This window comes from Canis lupus, chromosome 21 (genome assembly GCF_011100685.1).
Source record: "Canis lupus familiaris isolate Mischka breed German Shepherd chromosome 21, alternate assembly UU_Cfam_GSD_1.0, whole genome shotgun sequence".
NCBI lineage: Eukaryota > Metazoa > Chordata > Mammalia > Carnivora > Canidae > Canis > Canis lupus.
The window spans coordinates 42,353,621-42,375,356 of NC_049242.1; the positions used below are offsets into that span (position 1 = coordinate 42,353,621).

The 21,736-nt window shown below is 50.6% G+C and overlaps 1 protein-coding gene and 1 non-coding gene across 2 annotated transcripts in view; one reads left to right on the forward strand and one right to left on the reverse strand.

Annotated features, from left to right (window-relative positions):
* The window catches only part of NAV2 (neuron navigator 2), a 724,081-nt gene that overhangs the window by 216,061 nt on the left and 486,284 nt on the right, over positions 1 to 21,736 (forward strand). The gene's annotated exons all lie outside the window — the stretch shown is intronic.
* Positions 3,650 to 3,784, reverse strand: LOC119865049. Its single transcript, XR_005375917.1, has one exon. It is a non-coding gene; the product is annotated as a small nucleolar RNA SNORA1 (small nucleolar RNA).

The window sequence follows — 21,736 nt, forward strand, 5'->3', positions numbered from 1 at the left end:
ACCCCTTCACATGGACAAATATGTGCAATGGAACAGAGTACATGAATTTTAGTGGACACTGAGCAATGTTTGCTATAGAAAGGAAATGTATCAAAATTGAGGCCATAAAAGATCAAATATAGATAGGATGCCATCGGGTCTAGCACCTGGCCAACAGTGAAGACCATAACTATCTTTGTGAATCCCCATCCCTTAGAGCAGTGCCAAGCAGGTCGTAGATGCTCAGTAAATGTCTGTGAAAGGAATAAGTGAGTAGATGAATGTCCTACCAATTCTATTCCTTTGTTACCTAGCTTGGGCCATCTAATAGAAAGGTCAGATTCCTGGTCAACTGGATCCATTGAGGGTGTACCTATTGGGCCTGGAGTGTAAGGGTTGGCCAAATATTGCCCCCCAAAGAACCCAGACACTTACAGTTACTTATTCAATACTCTATAAGGTGCTTTTACTGAGGAGAGTAAAAATCATATACATTTGGGACTATCCTACAAGATCTAGTGTATGGATGGTCTACCCAAGGATCCACAGGATTTCTGATTAGAAGATCCCTTCAAGGACATCTAGACCTATAACTGCAGATATGACCCAACTCACAAGCTAACGCACTTGGCAGTGGCTGCCTGACATTAGATTCTGCAGGAAAATATGCTGGGATTGACTAGTGATATGTACTACAGGCAAGGGGAAGGCCAATGGAAAGCTAAATTTTTGAGAAGTCCTATCAAGCCTAAGATCTCCATAATTTATATATAGGGGGGAGGCTCAAGAGGAGAAATGGTGGGCAGCTGCCTTTGGAGATTTCCATCTGAAAGCCTGGATGAGGAGGTAATTAGAGCCAGGAACTAAATAGATGATAACAGAGATCAGAAGAAGGTATGTTGGAAAGTCCTCTTGGAAATTTAGGGGAGCCAAGGGTGAGGGACTGGTCTATGGTGGCTACTTCTGAGAGAGAAAAGTGGAGGCAGAGCACAGGGTGAGGCATAGTTTGGATCTTGCGGCTGACAGGCTTCCTACTGAGCTTGATCAACCTTAGGGGGGCTGTTACGGTCCAAACTGTATCCCTCAAATTCATATGTTGAAGTCCTAGCATCCAGTACCTTAGAACATGACTGTGTTCTGAGATAGGGTCTTTGAAGAGGTAATTAAGTTAAAATGAGGTCATTGGAGTGGAGTCTAGTCTAATATGCCTAGTGTCCTTACACGAAGAGGAGATTAGGACGCAGATGAAGGAACAGAGGGAAGACCACGTGAAGATGCAAGGAGTAGACGGCCATCTACAAGCCAAGGAAAGACGCCTCAGAAGAGACTAACTCTGTTGACACCTCAGTCTTAGATTTCCAGCCTCCAGAATTGTGAGAAAAGAAGCTTCTGTTGTTCAAGCCACCAAGTCTGTGGTACTTTGTTATGGCAGCCCTAGCAAGCTAACACAACGGGGAAATGAAGTCTGCTGTTCTTGCCTGTCTTTCTCGCTAGGGCATGTACCACAAGGGAGTTGCGTGAACTCAATGGGCAATGGGCAAATGGCTGGAGTTTAAAGCCCTGCAGGCATCCCATGGTGACCTAGACACAAAGTCACCACACCTCACCACCAACGCTCCCTCCTCTGTCCCTCCCTGTGCTGCCTGCTGGGGGGGATCCAGAAACACAAGGGTTATGACCCCAACCCAGGTGAGCTCAGTCTGGAGGGAGAAAGAGAAGCCCTGTGTTCCCCAGATCCTAAGATGGCACTGATTCCAAAATACATTATCGATTCAACCATGGTGTTCAGGAGGCAATAAACACCCCCAAATTAATGAGAAGCATGGATTGTCAGAGCCTTCCTGATTTTAGTAAAGTAAAAATGAGATCACCTGCATGTCTTTGAATCAAGGACGTGGAGTCAGTCCATGGTTAGAATGCCAGGTGGCGTGTGCTGTTACAGGGAGGGCATTGGGGGGTTGTGATTGTTTCCGCCTTCGCGGGAGGTCAGGACACTAGAGAGGGGACATCTGAGAAGGAGTACACCAGGCCAACAAGTCAGGGAGGGTATTCTCAGCAGAGGGAATAGCACCGGCAAAGGGGCAGGGTATAGACTTAACTGCAATGGCTACAGTGTGTGTAGAAGAGCAAGCAGAGGTGAGGATGGACAAAGCAGCTTGTGAAGTGCCTGGAAGGCCATGCCCGAAGCCTACTTCATTTAGAGCAGAGGGTGAGAAATGAAGCCACAGGCCAAGAGGGAGAAAGCCCCAGCCCTGTTCCCTGAAGCAGACCAGCCATCGCAGCTCCTCTCCGTCAGCCGCTCCCAGAATGGGAGCACAGATGCATGGCAACCAGGAGATGGTCTATTTAAAGCCACTTGTGAGTTAGTTCTAGAAGGCGCCCTGAGGATGAAAAGGGAGACAGAGAAGGAGCATGTCAGGGGGAAGAAGCTCTGAGTGGGAATGGCTCTGCCCCCGCTGAGCACACTGTGGGGTTTGGGACAAGTCCCTGCCTCTGTCTGGACCCCACGTTCCTCATACCGGGTAGAGGAAAACCGTGGGGGTGCAGGAGCAAGTTGCATGGGTTCAGAGCTGGGCTCCATTGCTTATGATTTGTGTCCTTTGGCCAAATCCCATACCCTCCAGGCTAAGTCTTCTATGTAGAATGCGGTAATAGTGGTACCTACCTTTTAGAGTTGCTGTGAGGGTTATAGATAAGGCATGCGAAGCACTTTTAATGGCATCTGGCACACATGGCATGCCCCAAATCCGCTATTGGCAGACATGGTGGTGATGGTAATGATGGTGGTGGTGGTTGTGCAGGACTAACTTAGTGGGGTTTGAACCTTAAACCACGGAACCTTTCTTTCAACCTATTTGGAACGTCAATGTGCAAAAAAGGTTACACTGAGCTGTTTGGGTTGAGGCAGGAGACCCTGAGCCCAGGCCCTCAGCATCCCCTTGCCCAGAGCTCCCAGCCCACCTGGAACCCTGAGGCTCCAGAAAACCAAGGTCGAAAGCAGTTGTCCTGGGGGATCTTTGAGGTCCCTGTCAGCTGCTCCTTTTTAATTTAATTCTTCCTTCTGTAGCTTGAGTGTGCATCGGGAAAAGCTATCCATACAGCTCAAAATTATTTTCCAAAAGCATCAGCTGAGCCGGGCCCCAGGAATAGTCCAGTAAAGGCAGAGCAAAGTGGACATTCGGACAACAATCCTGCCTGCAAACACCCACAGACAACCAGGTACCAGCTCCACTCCATTGAGTTATTTTTTAACTCAGTACATTTTTATTTAAAAATTATTCTTATTCGTACATGTTATGATTCATTCCATTACCCATCAAAGTCACCTTAGCTCCTGCAAAGGCTGAGTCAACTTGTCTTCAAGGTAGGCCTTTCCGAAAGAGCTCGTGCTTCCCCCGACATTGTCAGGCAGCCTTGTCACGGTTCTCTTAGCTGAGCTTCTTTTCTCTCCACTTGAATGTGGACATAGTGACGACAACTTCATCAGTTTCCCACCTAGAGTCTTTGAACTCCAGTTTCTTCAAATGACTCACCTTAGAGCTCTGGAAGCCGGATTGCAGGAAGTATCGCTATTTTGGCTAATGATCTAAAATGCATTGTTCCTTCACACGTTTCTAATATGGAGGTCATGTTACTTCCAAATTTCACTCACAACCTGAGCAAAAAAAAAAAAAATTACAGGTCTCATCGTCACCCTTGCAGTACATTTCCTGAGCTGGAAACATGGTCTATGGTCTCAGTTTAGCCACATTAGGAATTCCGTGACACGCAACCAGAAGTGCCCATTCTCGTGGAAAATGAGGCTTCACCTCCACATTTTAAAAGATAAGTTGTGCAGATGTGACTGTCTTCCCTGGTCACAGTTTGGATAGTTTCCTGTCCCTTTGCCACTAGACCACTGGCACTGACACGGCCCAGTGCGTGGTGCACCACAGTTGTCTCTTCTCCGCCAAGGGACTGCGTTTTGTTCTTTGACTCCAATCCCTAGCGCAGTCTCTGCGTTTAGCAGGTGCCTGATAAATCAACGCTGGATCAATTGAATGGAATCGAATCTGGACACCGCTAGGCAGTCAACTCCAAGCGGGGCTCAACGACGACACAGATAGTCTCGGATCCTGACCGCACAGAAGTTACTGCCAGAGAAGAAAGATAAATGAGTCCAAGTGGGATAGGGTTCCTAACTTACGGTTAAGAAATGAAATTCCCAAGCCCAGGGTAACTGTCGTGGGGCCCCAGGACACACAAGATGCAGAGGTTGTCATCAGGATCTACTGGGGCCGGGCCTCGGAGGGACCTGGGAAAACTTTATCCTGAGGTCCTTAAATAGATCTGAAGGACCCCCTTGCTTCCTGGGAGCCCAGAACCCCTTGTGTAGCTCGGCCTGACTGTTTCAACACAACCAGAAGCCTGGCCCCGTGTTGTGTACATTGTTTTAACTGCACATTAAACGCTTCTTTCTTGGGACGCCTGGATCGCTCAGCGGTTGAGCTCCTGCCTTTGGCCCAGGGCGTGATCCTGGAGACCCGGGATCGAGTCCCACATTGGGCTCCCTGCATGGAGCCTGCTTCTCCCTCTGCCTGTGTCTCTGCCTCTCTCTCTCTCTCTCTCTCTCTCTCTGTGTCTCTCATGAATAGATAAATAAAATCTTTAAAAATAATAAAATAAAATAAATGCCTCTTCAATGTCCACTGCAGACTTTGGAGCTTACAGTGAACCAGAGCTGGGAAAACAAGCCCAGTCCCCCGCCTATCATTCAGAGGTCATTTTCGTCGACTCCTCCCTGCATTTCCTTAATCTGCATCTGACGCTGGTCACATGCCAGCTGCCTTAGCTACCTTGGGCTTGTTGCTCTTCTCCAAGCACTCCCACGCCTTAACGATCGGGTTCTTTCTGCTTGACATGACTGTTCCTGCACCACCACTCCCTTCCACACCTACTGAGCTCCTACTCATTTTTCAAAACAATCCCATATGCCGCCTCCTTCAGGTAGCCTTCCTAGATCTCTTCTTGGATTTTTTTTCTCTCCTCCACCTCCTATCCTCCCACAGAACTCACACAGACTGTATGACATTCTGCTTGGGTTTGAATTATATCTCTTATGTCAGTCCTGTATTATAAGCTTGACTAGAGCAAAGATTTTTATCTTACTGGCCTTTGGACCCATATGTATATGGGAAGTCTGTGGATTTCAGCTTTAATTTCCAGGTCTTTCTGGGTATGTGAACTTGAACAAGTTTTCTAAATATTTTTTTATTTATTATTTATGATAGACATAGAGAGAGAAAGAGAGAGGCAGAGACACAGGCAGAGGGAGAAGCAGGCTCCATGCAGGGAGCCTGACATGGGACTCGATCCCGGGTCTCCAGGATCACGTCCTGGGCTGAAGGCGGCGCTAAACCACTGAGCCACTGGGGCTGCCCGAGAAAGCTAATATTGATTAAGTACTCACTTAGGCACTGATCTAAACTCTTTACTACTCACTTAAAACATAGATTTGCAGGGCACTCGGGTGGCTCAGTTGGTTGGGCACCTGCCTTCGGCTCGAGTCACAATCTGGGGGTCCTGAGATTGAGCCCCGTGTCAGGCTCTCTGCTTGGCAGGGAGTCTGTTTCTCCCTCTGCCACTCCCCTGCCCCTGCTTGTGCCCTTTCTCACTCTCTCTCTTTCTCTCAGATAAATAAACAAAATCTATTTTTTAAAAAACATTTAAAAAAAATCATAGATTTGCAGGACATGGCAAAATCATGCAGAGACATCCCTCATCCCTTCAGCAGTTTTCTGCGATGGTTACATCTTATCTTTGTAGCTCAGTATCAAAACTAGGAAACTGATGTGTGATGATGACGTGTGCGTGTAGTTATGTGTGGTTTCCTCCCTTGTGTAGACTCGTGTCACCACCACCACATCAAGATGCAGATCTATTTTATCTTGATAAAGACCTCCCGTGGGGATCCCTGGGTGGCGCAGCGGTTTGGCGCCTGCCTTTGGCCCAGGGCGCGATCCTGGAGACCCGGGATCGAATCCCATGTCGGACTCCCAGTGCATGGAGCCTGCTTCTCCCTCTGCCTGTGTCTCTGCCTCTCTCTCTCTCTGTGACTATCATAAGTAAATAAATAAAAATTAAAAAAAAAAAAGACCTCCCGTGTGCTACCCCTTGATAGAAATACTCAGCCGTCTCCCCTCTACCATCCTTAACGCCTGGCAACCGTTAGTAGATTCTCCATCCTAGACTTTTCTCATTTCCACAGTGTTATCTGAATGGAATGACGCCCTATGTGACCTTGTAAGATTGGACTTTTCCCACTCAGCATCATCTAGCCAAGTTGTTGTGTGTAGATCAATGGTTCATTCTTGGGTTGTCGCTGAGTAATATTCTGTGGTATATGGATGTACCACAGTTCAACCACTGAAAGACATCTGGGTTGTTTCCAGTGTGGGGCTATTACAAATAAAGCTGCTATAAACATTCATATCTAGGTGTTACTTGAACATAAGTCTTCATTTCTCAAGGATAAATGCCCAGGAGTACAGTTCTTGGGTTTTTTTGGTGAGTGTATGTTTAGTTTCTGAGAAACAGTCAAATGGTTCCCAGAGTGGCTGTGCCATTTTACATTTCCACCAGCACTGTGTGACTGATTGAGTTTCCTCACATCTTCACCAGCATTTGGTGTTATCACTATTTTTTTTTTTTTAAATTTCAGCTGGTTCTACTAGTAGCATCTCACCATGGTCTTATTTTGCATTTCCCCAATAGCTAGTGATGCTGCATACCTTTTTGTGTGCTTATTTTCCACTATACTTCCTCTTTGGTAAAATCCGCTTCGTCTTTGATGTCATTTGCTCACATTCTAATGAATTGTTGGTTCTTTTAGTGCAGAATTTTGGAAGTCCTTATATGTACTCGATAGGAGTCCTCTGCTACAGATGTGGTTTGCACAATCTGCTCAGGTAGACCTCATAACATTCTCATGAAGAGGTTACTAAGGTTATTTCAATTTACTAGAAGAGGCAGTTGAGGCACTGAGAGGTTAGCATGATGCCCAGCACACAGCAGATGTCTAGCAAATAATCATGGGGAGCTTTACGCGGGTGGAGCCACACCGAAGGCACATACACTCCTGGTACTTTGGTGGAAGTGGTGGGGCTGCTGGAGATAAGGATAAGAAGATGCAAGTAGAAGCCAGCAGTGAGTGGAGGCCATGATACCTGCCCATGAGCCCCACGGATCAGGCTGAAACATTGAGGTATGAGCATTAGAACAGGCTTCTCTGGAAATCTGTCTGGAAATCCCAGTAAACCTGCTAAGATTTTTCTTTTCATCTGCACCCTACCTCTCTCCTGAACTGCAGGTTTAATGGACAGCTGGCCAGTTTCCACCTCAGGTCCTGTTTATAAGGAAGGGGATTTCTCCCAAGCCTGCCCTTCCCAGGGTGCTGGGAGGCAGCCTGCTGTCATGGGAAGCACAGGGCCAAGGGTCAGAATGCCCAGCGCTGGCCCCGGCCTGGCAGTGACTAGTGTGGGAACCAACTGCTTCTCTTCCCTGGACTTCACACCTGCACATCTGTCAAATGGGAGAAGCAATGGCATTAACTGGCAGCCTGGTTGTGCAGATTAAATGGAGGGCAGAGGTTGAGAACGAGGGCTTTGGTAACACTCATGAGTTCGGAATGGAGCTCTCCTCTTTCTGTGGATTCCTCTGGAAGGTTTCTATGTAACCTTGATCAAGGAGCCTAAGTTTTCTAAGCCTCAGTTTCCTTATCTGGAAAATGGGGACAATCACAGTTTCTACCTTATAGGGTTCAAGATGAGATGATGCCTATCAAATATTTACACAGATCCTATCACAAGATGAGCAGGATTCATACAAACTAATTTTTTTTTTTTGAGCACTTGCTTTGTACCAGATCTGCTTGTCTTAAGTTAGGTTCATCCAAGATAAGATTACTCACCAGACAAGGATATAGATGTAAGAAATGGATTTGGGAGGGGACCCCAGGAAGCAGAGTGAGTGAGGGGCAGGGAGACAAGGAAGGGAGTGCTCCTGTGGGCCACGGGGACTCAGCCCCACTGCACACCCTCTAAGAGACTGGGAGGGGGACGCTCAGAATCAGTGCAGGGGGAGGTGTTCATCCACCATCTCCCCGTCCTCAGAGGCTGAGAGCTGCTCCTGGGGTATCTACTCCACCACACTTTTACCTGCCCCGTGCTTGGGCTGAGTGTATCCCACAGCCAGAGAGCACCTTCGAGAGAGAAAGAGAGAGACTCAGGATGCTGTTGGTGCGCACGGGGAAACTGGACTGTCTCCAGGGGGACACGGACGGTGCAGCCTCCACTCCACTGCTTCAACCACTTAGAGCATTAACTCGTTCAGCCCCTACCACAATTCTATGAAATGGGCATGATTTCCATCCCCATTACAACACAGTCCCCAAACACACACCCACTAAAGAAATGCAGCTTCTGCAGGAAAATACTAATCCTCACTCTGTGCAGTGCACTCTGAAATTTCCTGGGCTTTTTTTCCCCCCGTTTCTTTTTTATCATGTTATTTTTAAAATGCTATTTGTCACCCACTAAACTGTTTTCATAACCCAGTAATGGGCTGCAATCCACAGTGTTGGAAAAGACGGTGCCCTAACGTTCTATTTACGAGGACAATGTTGATGGCAGTGGTGATGTCATAAGGCTGGCATCGGGCCTGGTGCCCAGAAGGTGCCCAGAGAATGTTGGTTTCCTTGCTTGCCTTCCTGGCACACCAGAGCTTGCGAGCAGCTGCCTCCCAGGCTTGCAGACAGAGGCTTGGGCTGGCCCCAGTGTTGGCCCCAGTGTGTCTCCCGCTCTGACCCAGGCTTGCTCCGGTGGGGTCTGCGCAGCCCCCTCCCTGGAGATGGGCACCGTCCTGGGCTGTGACCTTCAAGTCACCAGCTTTCCAGAAGCCAAGCCCTCCTTGGGAGGCAAGGTTATGCCCTGTCCCCACGACGCTGTCACTTCCTTCCCCTGAGTCTTTCTGAGTGAAGATTGTTCCCCTAATCAGGATGGAGACGCAGCTCATTACAAGCTGGTGAGGCAACGGCTCTGTGCTCCCGGCCCGAGACAGGCTGTCTGGGAGCTTGGCCAGCTTCCCGCTGCCCCGAACACCAGGGCAGTGGCCTCAGAGCAGAGCCAGCCCTCTGGGTTTGTCTGCCCCCTTCCCAAGAGACAGAGGCAGACAGACACTCTACTAGGACCTCCGTGGCCTCCACTAGTGCAAAAGCTCCGCCACGCTCAGAGGATGCGTTTCATCCAGCGCTCAGTGCTGCTTTGGAGAGATTCTGAGCAGCACCTATAATACAGCTGACGTTTATTGAACACTTATCCTGCACTAAGCACTGTGCTGAATGCATTATATGCAGCATGTTGTGTGGTCTTTACCGCAAACCCCCTAGAGAGGCACGATTATCCCCGCTCTGCAGATGCAGAGACTAAGGCATGGAATGTTTGGGTGGCTCGACGAGAAAGTGGTCACAGCCAGCTGTCCCCACTCACTCTACACCTGCCTCACACCGCCGTGTTCCCCTTCCTTCTGGGTTCCAACCCTGGCTTCCCTCTGTGTCGCGGCCAGGTGACATCGCCTCTCTGAGCCAAGTGCCCTCACCTATGAAGCAGTTCCTAGAGGCACCTCCTTCCTAAGGCAGTTAGGGGAGCGAATGAATTGATGTGTATAAATGCAGCTCTTGGAGCTCCTGATCCGTTAGAGGTGCTCAATAAATCTATTTATAAAAGGGCCAATTCGGCTCTTTTCCCACTGACTTGATAGGACCCTGCAGCCATCTCCCAAAGGCATGATGTCATCATCCTGAGAGGGATGACAGCCCAGCTACAAGCCTCCGTGTGCTCCTAGGCTTCTCACCCCTGCTTCAGTCCCACCCGCTGCCCGGCCACGCTGACTCCCCCGGCAGAAATCCCTGGGATGACTCAAATCTCGTGGAGGACTATGAAGAGGCCATTCATCTGTCCTCTAACTACAGACCCCTGCGCCGGAGCCGAGGGCAGCGGGGCGGTGGCCGCGGAGCCGGTGCGGAGCCCCCCGTGAGCCGCAGTGTAATTACCGCCCGCAGTATAGGGTTTTAATGACAGTGAGTCCCAATTAGTTGCTCGTTACTTCAGACATAATTACTGGTCGTGGCCCTTGGTCTTTGTTCAATTCCAGCTTCGTTCTCAAGCTACATCAGGCTCGATGAAAAGAATTGGGGTTCGGGGGGGGCGTGAGGAATGATTGCACAGAACCGTGGCTTTAGCTGGGGTGCGCGCGTCTGTCTGCAACGGCCACTCATCGCCCCTGAAGGTCGCCCCGCGGGGAAGAGCCCGGGGGCTTGATCTCCGCGAAGGATGGAGCCGGGGTTTGCTCCAGGGGCGCCCGGGCCCGAGCCAGGTCACCGGCCACGCAGGGAGACCAGGGAGCTGCTGGCCTCCGGCTGGGAACCGTGCCTGCGCCCTGCCCCTCTGCCGCCCCCGGGCCCGGGATGCTAACAGCGACAGCACAGCCCGATGGCAGAGCTGCCGTCCCGGGCAAGGAGGACAGTGTCCGCTGCGGGGACAGAGCCCCGGGCCGGGCCACACTCCCGATCTGCAGCCTGACTCGGCCTTTCTGCCGCCGCGAGAACTTAGAAATGCCGGGGAGCCCTCCCAGCCCCCCTTGCACCCGCAGCCTGCATAGGGACCCGCCGCCCGTGCTCCCTCGGGGTTGCGAGCAGGTAAGGCCGTCGTCTGCGGCTTTGTCTCTAGCTTCCCGGAATCCTGCTTTGGTCTGACCTGCTCTAGTGCCGCTTTGCCTTTTTGAGACTTTTATTCTGTTGCACGTGTGAGAGTACTGTGGGGCCCAGGGGCCACCGTCTACCGGGACCGGGTGGTAGTGACAGCTAGCCCGCAGCAGGTGCTTCTCGTCTGTCCGCTCCTTGTGGCGGGGCTTTTGGCAGACTCGCTCATTGAATCCTCACAGGTAACTCTCTGGAGTAAGTACATTTATGATCATCAGCCCCGATTTGCAAATACAGAAACGAAAACACACAGAAAAGTCAGGCATTTGCCCAAGGTCACCTAGCACATCAGTGGCACAGCTGGGGACTCCTTTCCAGGCGGTTTGACCCCACAGCCAAGCTCCTGCCCACTAGGTAATCCTGCCTCCTATTGGAAGAATGGGAGCCACTGGGGAAGGGGTAATATCCTCACCCTGAGTTTTCTTTGGTCAGTTCTTTTTTTTTTTTTAAGATTTTATTTATTCATTCATGAGAGACACACAGAGAGAGCAAGAGGCGGAGACACAGGCAGAGGGAGAAGCAGGCTCCATGCAGGGAGCCCCATGCAGGACTCGATCCCGGGTTTCTAGGATCACGCCCTGGGCCGAAGGCAGACGTTAAACCCGCTGAGCCACCCGGGGATCTCACTTTTTGGTCAGTTCTGAATAATATTTTCTTTCAAAAAAAAATATTTTCTTTCATGGCCAGATTTTCTTCCTTCCTTCCTTCCTTCCTTCCTTCCTTCCTTCCTTCCTTCCTTCCTTCCTTCCTTTCTTTCTTTCTTTCTTTCTTTCTTTCTTTCTTTCTTTCTTTCTTTCTTTCTTCTTTTTTTAATTCTTGTGCTGATTTTTTCACTCCAGCTATGTTCTCTGAAAGCTTCTCCCCATGTGGACCTTGCAGGGATGTTCCAGCCGGATACCCTCTGTTCCCAGTGTTTCTGCAGCTTCAGTGATGAACCTTTTGGATTTAGCCCAGGGGCTGGGACTCAAGCCGCCTTCACTGTGGGGTGACAGTCGCCTTCCCCGTCATGCTGGCCAGCTCTCAGCCCCCTTCAATGTGTCCCATCCCTGTTCCCTCACGACCATCTTGTCAAGGGAAGAAGCCACATTGCTGAGCCAGTAGTTTGCTTTCCTCCCCACCATGCCCTTTGGTCTCTTTCCTCCTGAGCATCCTTTCCAGTGAAAGTGCAAACTGTTCCTCTGGAGGAACCTGCTGAAAATGCCTCCTCTTGCCTCCTGTTCGTTTAATCCACCAGCCCGGATCCTGGTGCAAGCCTATTGTTAATAATCTGGGCTCTTCTGTGTTTGGAAGTTCATTTGGAAAACCACGTAGGCAAGGCAGGAATGCTCCGCTTCATCCCAGGCACAAAGGGGCCCTTTGAAGGTGCAGAGGGTTTGGGATTAAGGATGTAAGCAAACAAGCGTGGCCTTTGAGCGGAGGAGTGTGGGTGGGTGGGGAGAAAAGAAAACATCCACATGAAGCCGGGCCTCAGTTTACTTACACATGCAGAGCTTATTTGTGCGTATTTGATGCCCATTCTATGCTCATGTCCCAGAGTTCCAGGAATGCCCCGAGCGAGTGACTGCGGGCCTAGGCGTTGGGTCAGTGATGCCAGGGGTCAGGGTGTCTGCTCAAGCAACCAAAGGGTCTGATGCCACCACGCACATGGGATGAAAGAACAACCATGGCCAGTAGTTAGGTCTAACCTCTAACTAGTTCTGAGTGCATTAATCTGACCGATCCCCCAAAGCCTTGGAGGTAGGGCTGTGTAGCACTGCAGCTGAGGACACCGATTCTGGAAGCGGAATAAATGGGCTCAAATCTCTTTGGCTGAGCAGCTGTGTGACTCAGGCAAGTTACTTAGCCTCTTGGGGCCTCAGGGTTGACACCTGCAAAATGGAGGTAACAATAGTCCCTAGATTTTATAGGTTGTTTTGATGATCAAGATAGCTGGTGCAAAAAAAAAAAAAAAAAAAGATAAAGATAAAGTTAGCTGGTGCACAAAAACGCACTTACAACAGTAGCCGGCATACATTAGGTGTTCAATAAATGCTAGCCGTTGGTGGCAGTCTACAGACTAGGAAAGGGAAGCTCCAGTGGGCTATCGTACGCTGAAGCCTCCACAGCCACCAAATGGTGGACGCAAGACCTTACCTCGGGCTCTCTGCAGCAACAGGCACCACTTTTCCACTGCGCCACTGTGACGTATTCATTAATAATGTGGGAAAGCACTTTATAAACTGTAAAGTGCTCCACAAAGGCTTTGGTTGTGTGCTATGTCCTGGTCCTTGTAACAGCAGATACAGTCTTGTTCTCTTAAGAGCTCCAGTCTGGTGTTTGAATTCTGCTTTTTGTCACCGCTCCATAGCTGGCACTGGGCACAGAGCCTGGCTGGACGCCAGCTAAGTGGATGGGTTGCTGGAGGCCCCAGGATGGGCCTCCCTGACACCCCACCCCCGCCCCCGTCAGAGCTCCCACCTTAGGACTTCTGCTCAAGTCAGGCCCTCTCTGCCACTTGCCTCCAGTGCTGCCTCTCCCTCCTCCCAGATCCTTCTGCCCCCTGCCACCCCCCCGCCGTCAGAAGTCCTCCCTGCTCCCCACTGCCTTCTGGCCCCTCCAGTGGCCATTGTCACCCATGCCATCGCCCCCACAGTTTCTCCTTTCCCTTGTGACCCCCAGCACTGACCGCCCACCCTGCCCCGACCACCCTCTGGGCTCAGAGCGTCCCTCAACTTGCTCCCACCCCCACTCCCATGTGTACCCCATCACATGCCCCCCAGGCCCTGCTCACTCCCCACCCTCAGCCCAAGTTTGGGGACAGAGCTGAGTAGCATTCATTCCTTTGTTTGTCTGTCCATCCATTGCGGTACCAACCACTGTACCCTGTTGGGTAATTAATTGGGAAATTGGGACACACACAATAAGATCATTCCCTGACCAGAGGAGCCCAGCCTGCAGGGAGAATGGCAGGGAGACATCACTAACCATGACAGTGAGTGTCGGTGGGGACACAGAGCTGAGGGTGCAGGAGTCTAGGCCTCTGTCCCCATGTGGTGGAGTCAGGGAAGCCTTCACAGAGGTGACACTGGAGCTCAGCTGTTCCTTCAGGGTGGATTTGGCTGCAAGGAAAAGCAGGCTTCTCAAGGCAAAGCCAGGTCAAGGAAAAGTAGGGCAGAGGGAGAATGGCTATTGGAGAAATACAAGGGAATCTTCTGGAAGCAAAGAGCAGGACTTGCTCTGTGGGAGCCAGAGAGCGGTCAGGACCCTTGGCTTCCTCTGCTGTGTGTCCATCCTGCTCTTCTCTGCTCGGCTCCCTTTCCCCCGCACGACCCCACGTGGCCCCGCTCTGAGCCTGTATGACCGTCCCTCACTCACCAGCACCCTGGGGCCTCACCGCACGGTTCCCAATGCTGGTGACACTGACCAGCCCAGCCTGGGCCACCTGTCCATCCTCGGTCTAGCAGCTTTGGCCCGGGAGGCAGGGGCACCTAAGTACAAAAGTGTCACCTCAAACCCTGCTGGGCTGGGAGGCAAGGACTGCATCTCTACAACGGTTTGGAAAGGGAGTATATTAATTTCCTGGGGCTGTCATAGCAGATGACCACAAACTTGGTGCCTTAAAATGACAGCCTAGCCTCTCACAGTTGTGGAGGCCAGAAGTCCAAAATCAAGGTGTTGGCAGGGTCCTGCCCCCCATGAAGGTTCTGGGGAGGTGGCAGTTCCATGCCTCCTCCAGCAAGATGCCCCCACTTACTGGTGAGGACACTGGGGCACAGAGAAGTGAGCCCAGAGAAGTTCCCGACCACTACACAGGGCTGCCACTGTTTTTTTTTTTTGAGAGGCCCAGGGGAGGAGGGAGGGCAAGGGATAATTTTCTTTTTTAAGATTTTATTTGTTTATGCATGAGAGACACACACACAGAGGCAGAGACACAGGCAGAGGGAGAAGCAGGCTCCACGCAGGCAGCCCGATGTGGGACTTGATCCCGGGTCTCCAGGATCACGCCCTGGGCCGAAGGCAGGCGCTAAACCGCGGAGCCACCGGGGCTGTCCAGGGCAAGGGATATTTGGCAGAAACACGGCCTGAGGAGGAGGTGCTGATAGGCCTACACCCAGCCTCCCTGCATCCCCCGCCCCCCGGTTCTCATCTAGATCTTTCCATCTTCGGGAGAAACTCCTGACCCTGCATCCCAGCCCCATCTAAGATTCTCTCACAAGGAGGGTAAAGGAGCATTCCTCTGTGCTGATTTTAAGTGTATTTATCATCATTCCCTCGTATTCTGTTTGTGAAATGCTGGCTTTGTTTCTCTCTACTTTAAAAAAAAAAAAAATACACCGCAGGGGCGGGAAAAATGACTCGGTGGAAATGTTTAAGTTTCCGGGTCCAAAGCCCTTTCTAAATATTATTTTTAAAAAAGAAAAGAATAATGAAAAGTGGCTGACCCTCTGCCTAGCTCGGGAGGCCTGAGCAACCGAGCGGCTGAGGCTGGGAGAGCAGAGAGGAGGCCTCGAGACAACCTCCTTCCTGGCAGCGCTGCCTCCTTTGCTTTATGTGTTTGACTGGAAAGGGGTGCATTCTGGAGGCTGCCTTTTTCTGAGGACCCTGCAAAATGGGTCATTTCTTTCTTTAGCTTCCTCGGATTTCAGATTCAAGGCCCAGGGCCCAGGCTGTGCTCTGTCCCCAGGATGCCCTGTTCCTGTGCCATCTCCTGCAACCCGCTGCTCATCTGGGAGGCTGTTAGCTGAGAGGGCTGGCCGATTGTTCCAGGAAATCGGGGTCTGTGGAAATCACACCAAGGCAGACAGACCAAAGCAAAAGATTAATGAGAATTAGCGAGAGGTCTGCATTCAGGACTGGTTTTGAATTCTATAATTTTATCTGTTTGAGTTCCATTTAAGTACTCATAATTGCTCAGAGGCAGTTCAGCAGGGATGAAGGAGGGGGGCTGGCTAGCTTTATTGAAGAGTTGGGAATAATTTGTGACTGCCTTCTTGGCAGCACAAGCCAAGCTCCTTTGTTTGGCTGTCAAGATCCTGCATGGGCTTATTTGCTTTTTATTTCACAATGTATTGGATATTGGATACTATTATGGGCCAGGCAATTCGCTGGCTACTTTCACATTTGTTGCTTTATTTAATCCTTGTTCTAATCCTGAAGTCTAAGTCTTTATGATTCACTCATAAAGATGAGGAAACTGAGGCTCAGAGAGTCAGCCTACCCCAGGGGTCACAGCTGCTGAGGGTCAGACCCCAGTGTTCCTCCGTGACCCCACCGTAGCACCTCTGTCCTTTGCACCTTTCTCTCTCTTTTCTCCCTCCCACCACCACCCTCCCAGCCCCCGTCTCTGCCCCTGGAGCTGCTCCCAGCAGGTACCTGATGTGAGTCAAATCCAAATCCAAATCCCTGAGCACTGCCCTGGCCCTCCTCTCTCTCTAGAATAACATATCGGGAGCCCCAAAGGCCAGGAGAAGTGAGAGCCCTCTAAATTACCTCTGCGGGGATCCACTTAGAAAGAATCTGCATTTTAGCAAGACCCTGAGTGATTCAGAGCATACGCCCTGCAGCTAGAGGGGAGCTGCTCTAGCTGGTGTACTTACTGCCTTCGCATCCACATGCGGTCAGCCCCAGACCAGGGGAGGGAGCAGAGCTTGGCCCACAGCTAGGCTCTATTCCCCTCCTTGCAGGTTAGAGGCCCTCACTTGTTTTGTGACCCTTGGCATCTGGTGAGGGCACAGTGGGGGCATGACCCCAGCCTCACAGCCCTTTAGCTTTTGCTCAGAGGGGCCCCTGGGGATGAGCATGACCCCTAATCCTGACTTCTTTCACAGATCTCCCTCTTGTCCGGCCTTGGATCCAGGAGCCTTCCTGGCCCAGAGCAGAAACAGGATGATTCTTCTCAGCTTTCCTGCTGCCTCTGAGCGAGGCACGGGGACCAGTTCTGCAAGGCAGCTCCACCTGGTGAGCGCAGAGGCCTTCGTTGCCTTTCTAGGCAGAGCTGGGACAGCTGCCATTTGAGGTTGCGGCCCAGGGATGAAGGACACTGCATTTAAATATTTCTGCCACTACTTGACCTCATCCCGAAAGGTTTCCTGCCCCGGCGGGTGGCAGATTGTACTTCTTGCTCCAAAGGCAAGAGGAAGTGGCTACTTCTTGCAGGCTGACTTCTCCACTCATGGCTCAGCCCTTTCCCTTATGGGCCTCAGAGCCTCTGATGGAGGGGTACAGCTGGCCTGAGAACACTGTTGGGGGGTGAGAGAGAAAACAGGCCCACTGAGCAGGATGCAGGATGGGAAGCTCCGATTACAGGCTTCTAATCACAGCATGGAAGAGATACTTCATGCCTAGAAGGAACCAAGGAAAAAATATTTCCTGCCTTTCGGAAGCCTTTCAGCAGAGATTGCTCCACCAGGATACCTGCCCAGAGAACCCTCGTCTTACTTCTTTACCATCCTTCATTTTGACACCAGATCAGGGGACCAAGTGCGGGAGGCACCATGTACTGAGCTATTTCACCCGGCGGGAGGCGGGCTGCGCTATCCACATAAATGCAGCAGCTTGTCCTTGTGTGCCCCCTACCACCCTGTTCTCACATTGCACAGGTGAGGAAAGAACAGGGACAACCCCAGGGGCCACGGCGAGTAGGAGCCAGTATTCAAATCCAGCTGTTGGCACCCTTCTGCATCACCATGCTCTACTACATTCTGCATCCCAACAAAGAAAATGGGCTATTTTAGGACTTTTCAGAATTCCACTTATCAAATAAGAGATCTGGGGTCCTTCTTGTGGAAGGCGGGTTTTAGCAGTGAAAATGCAGGTACGTTTAGGAATGGGTAAAATGCCACTGGGACCGCTGCCTCTCCTCGGGCCCCCACCGCGCCCACCCTCATGCCCTCTCTTGCACGGTTCCCGGGATGCCAGCTGAAGACCCGCAGATGTCACTGCGAAAAGAAAGCACAAGACGAGCAAAGCCAACTGCCCGGCAGTGCTTATTAGTGCGTGAACACAATGATGCCCTTGACGTTTTTCAGGGGAAGGGGTGTGCAGGCCAAATCCACTTCAGCGTGTGAGCCCCTCGCACACAAAGGTTCGATTGAGATGAGAGCTTCCCTTTATTTTGAGGAAACCTGTATTGTGTCACCCGCGATCTGGGGGAGAAAAGATGTCCTTATGCCACATGGGCAAGTCCCATCACACAACGCACATGCACACAGCCTGGTTGTACTGACACTAGGACGTATGAACTGTCCTGTGAGAAACAGTCTTCATCTCTCTTCTGAAGCAGCTGTATGGGTTTCCGACGGCTACTGTGACGAACCACCACTAACTTTGTGGCTTAAAGCGACACGAATTTATTCTAGATGTCAGAGTCTAAAATCAAGACGTCAACAGGGCTTTGGGAGGCTGTAGGGGAGACTCTTTCCTCGCCTTTCCCAGAGTCCTGAGGCTCCCCACATCCCTCTTCAGGGGTCCTCGGCCTGCAATCCAGCCTATCAGGGGGACCTGTGTTGTCACGGCTCCTCCCACCTCTCTCTTCCATCTTCGAGGACCCTTGTGATTACACTGGGTCCACCTGGATAATCCAGGATTTTCTCCCTATATCAAGATCCTTAATCACATCTGCAAAATTTCTTTTGTCCTATAAAATAACATCTTCCCAGGTTCAGGGAAGCAGGTCGTGGGGACCTCAGAGGGCCGTTGCTTTTGCCTCCCACACCAGCATAGGCTTTTGTACAAGCAGATAACACATGAGACGGATCAATGAATTCATAAAATGCAGGCGTGTTTTAGCCATTTGCGTGACCACCAAAAGGACAGTAACCAATTCCAAATATAAAATTGGGACAAATAGTTGGCAGAACGGAAAGGAGAGGAGAAAGAGGAAAGCATCGCACAGTACATCAAGAACAGGTGTGTAGAAGCACAAGTTAAGGAAGACTTGCAGAGGAGAGAGATTTGAAGGGAGAGTAGAGGGACGGTGTTAGAAGTGGAGGGGACGCATGGGGCAAAGGCCTAAAGGCCAAGTGGAGCCCCCCAGACAGCTCGGTCCTCCTGGGGCTGGGGCTGGTGGTTTGCAGGTTGGTCTCCCTCTGCAGACACTGAGCTCTTTGAGAGCAGGGACCATGTCTTGACTTCTGTGTGCCCCCGAGGGCTTAGCAGGCAGCCCGACCCCTGCAAGCCTCCTCCAGCCTTTGCCAGGGAAGCTGTTACCATTCACTATCTAGGACTGATTGAACAATTGGTTCTTGCCCATGTGAGCCTCTGAGCTCTCAAAGATTCTACTCCTGCTCTACTTTCAAAGCCCGAGTGGAAGGGAGAAGGCGATGCTCAGACTGTACACATGGGCTCTGGTGCAAAGATTTATACTTGGCTTAAAGGGTCATGGTCAGCTGAAACCCACCGGCTATAACAATTAGCCCTTACACAGCTCTTGCCACTTCTTCTTCCCAGCAGTCCTGTGGGCCGGCAACTACTAGAATCCCCATTTCACAGTGAGACCACTGAGGCAGGGGCCTCCTCCTCAGATGCCCGCAGTCACGTCTCTGACTGTTGCTTTTGACAGGCTGCCATCCCTTGGCCAGCAAGAGGCCATCCTTCATGTGACAGCAGTTATGTCCTCAGGGACACAAGTTACAAGGGTAACAGGGAATGTTGAAATCTCCATTTGGGGGTTTTTGCCGGGGAGCGCATCTCACTTCTTGAAATAAATCCCTTCTTTATTCCATCTGCATGAATTTAATTCAGTCATTTTCTCTCTTTCATGATTCAACTTTATTCCAAAAGGGATGGGAGGAAGCTTAAAATATATAAGCTTAAGGCATGGTAATAACCTATATGCAGTCAAGAAAGTCAGAGTATTGGAGGAAAATAAAGAGAGAGGAAATCAGGAAATTGTTTCCAAGGCAATGAGTGCTCATAGGCTCAACCATGCTGCATGGATGTGGGCTCTAATTGTGGCTCTGAGCTTTCCATAAGATAAACTCCCTTCAAAGTTCCAGAAACCTCCTCCTATTGCTTTATAAAATGTACATAACATAACCTCACACAGGTAAAATGCCGCATCCTGTGGAGAGCTTTGTCATAGCCTGGCTACATCCAGTTCTCAAATGGCGGCCTATGGTCTTAGAGAGGAGGCCCAGAGATCAACCAGCTTAAGAACAGACATTGGCACTTACATCTGTAGTTCCATCAGCTGAATGGGTGGATGGATGGATGGATGGATGGATGGACAGACGGATGGATGGATGCAGTGTAGGAGCCTAGGTCTCCCTGCCTACGTGCCTGGACGTTAAGACCACCTCATCTCCCTCTGGGCTCAGATCAGCCCCCTCCCAGATCAGAGGGACCTACCCAGCAAATCCCACAAGTGACTGAGGTCCACCCAGTGTCTGAGCTGAGGCTGTGGATGGGATGGGAAGCTTTAGGAAAAGAGATGTGTTTTTAATTTTTCTTCTTTTATTATTGTTCTGAATATGTCTTCCTGTTTCTTTTCCCAGCTTGTTGCTGCATCAGACAGGCCTTGGGTATGGGTGGATCTCCTGGAAAGCGCCGCCCGTGGCCTCCCAGGCTTGGCGTGTCCTGTTGTTTACTAGGTGGTGGGGAGCTGGCCATCCCCTGCCCTGCCCGGGCTGTAGCCACAGCGTCATGTTGTGGTGAGAGGACATCTGAACTGTTCTCGGGATCCAAGCCTGGGCCTCACCAATAACCTTCACTTGGACCTGCGGGTCCACTACCACTCTCCCAGCCCAGGTTTTGCTGGGTTGAAAAACAACTTTTCGTGGTAGTTAAGAGCCAAGCTGCCGGAGTTGGAATCCCTGCAGTTTACTGGCTGTGTGACCTTTGGCAAATCAGTGAACTTTGCTGTGCCCTTGTTTTACCAATAATAATCTTACCTCACAGGTTGGTAATGAGGATTAAATGAATTAATTGATGTGGAGCGATCAACACAGTGCCTGGCCTAATGTCAGCAACTCAATAAATGTGACATAAGATGGGTAAAAAAAAAAAAAGTGCCCCAAATTGCCTTGCCCACCTCTTAAATTTGCTGTAAAACTCAAATGAGCCATTCATTCATGCAATAAATAATTATTGAACACTTTCTATGTGCCCCTACCTGGCCCGAGGTCCTAGAGGTGAGCTGCCTGCCTTTGGGGCCATCTGGTAGAGGGCTTTGCAGATGTCAGGTTGTACAGATCAGAGGAAGGGGTGTGGTCTCACCCGCATTGGAGCCTCTGAAGCAGAGCTCTTGAAAACTCCACCAGCAGCACAACCCTTCTTCCATTGGAGTTTATGCAGAACTCCAGTTGAATAAACAAACAAAAATAGGGCAGCTCTGGCTGCTTGGGTAGGAGGGAGACATAGCAAGGGGCTGCATCCTGCTCCCCTGCTGGCGCTGTTGCTCTCTGCTCCATCCCCAGCCCTGGGGCCCAGAAACCCCTTGGCTACTTAGAACCCGGTTGAAACCCTTGGACCTGGCGTGGCTTATGTCTTTCTTTGGGCTCCACAGACATCTCTCTCTCTCTCTCTCTTTCATTTCCTCTCTCTCCTTTCTTAATTAATAAAGTCTATTTTTAGAGCAGCTTTACTTTTATAGCAAAAATGAGAGGAAGTACAGAGTGTTCCCATATGCTCCCATATACCCGTGTCCCCACATATAGGCAGCCTTCCATGCTATCAACTTTCTGCACCAGCGTGGTGCATTATCACCGAAAGTGCATCATTTCCATTAGGGTTCAGTCTTGGTACCCCATTGCCTTTAAACATACATCCCATTGGTATAGTGGGTACATGTCTGAACGCTAGGGGCCCTAGGCCCCCAGCCCTGTGGGCCAGAAGGCAGAGGTCATGCTAAGTAGAGGTGCCTATGGCTGTCCTGTTCTCAGAGCCTCTGTCTGGAATTTCCCTTGGCTCCTTTTATATGACGGATGGCCAAGCTCTCCAGGCCACAGTGAGAATTAGGATCAGAACTTTCCCCATTCCCAGTGT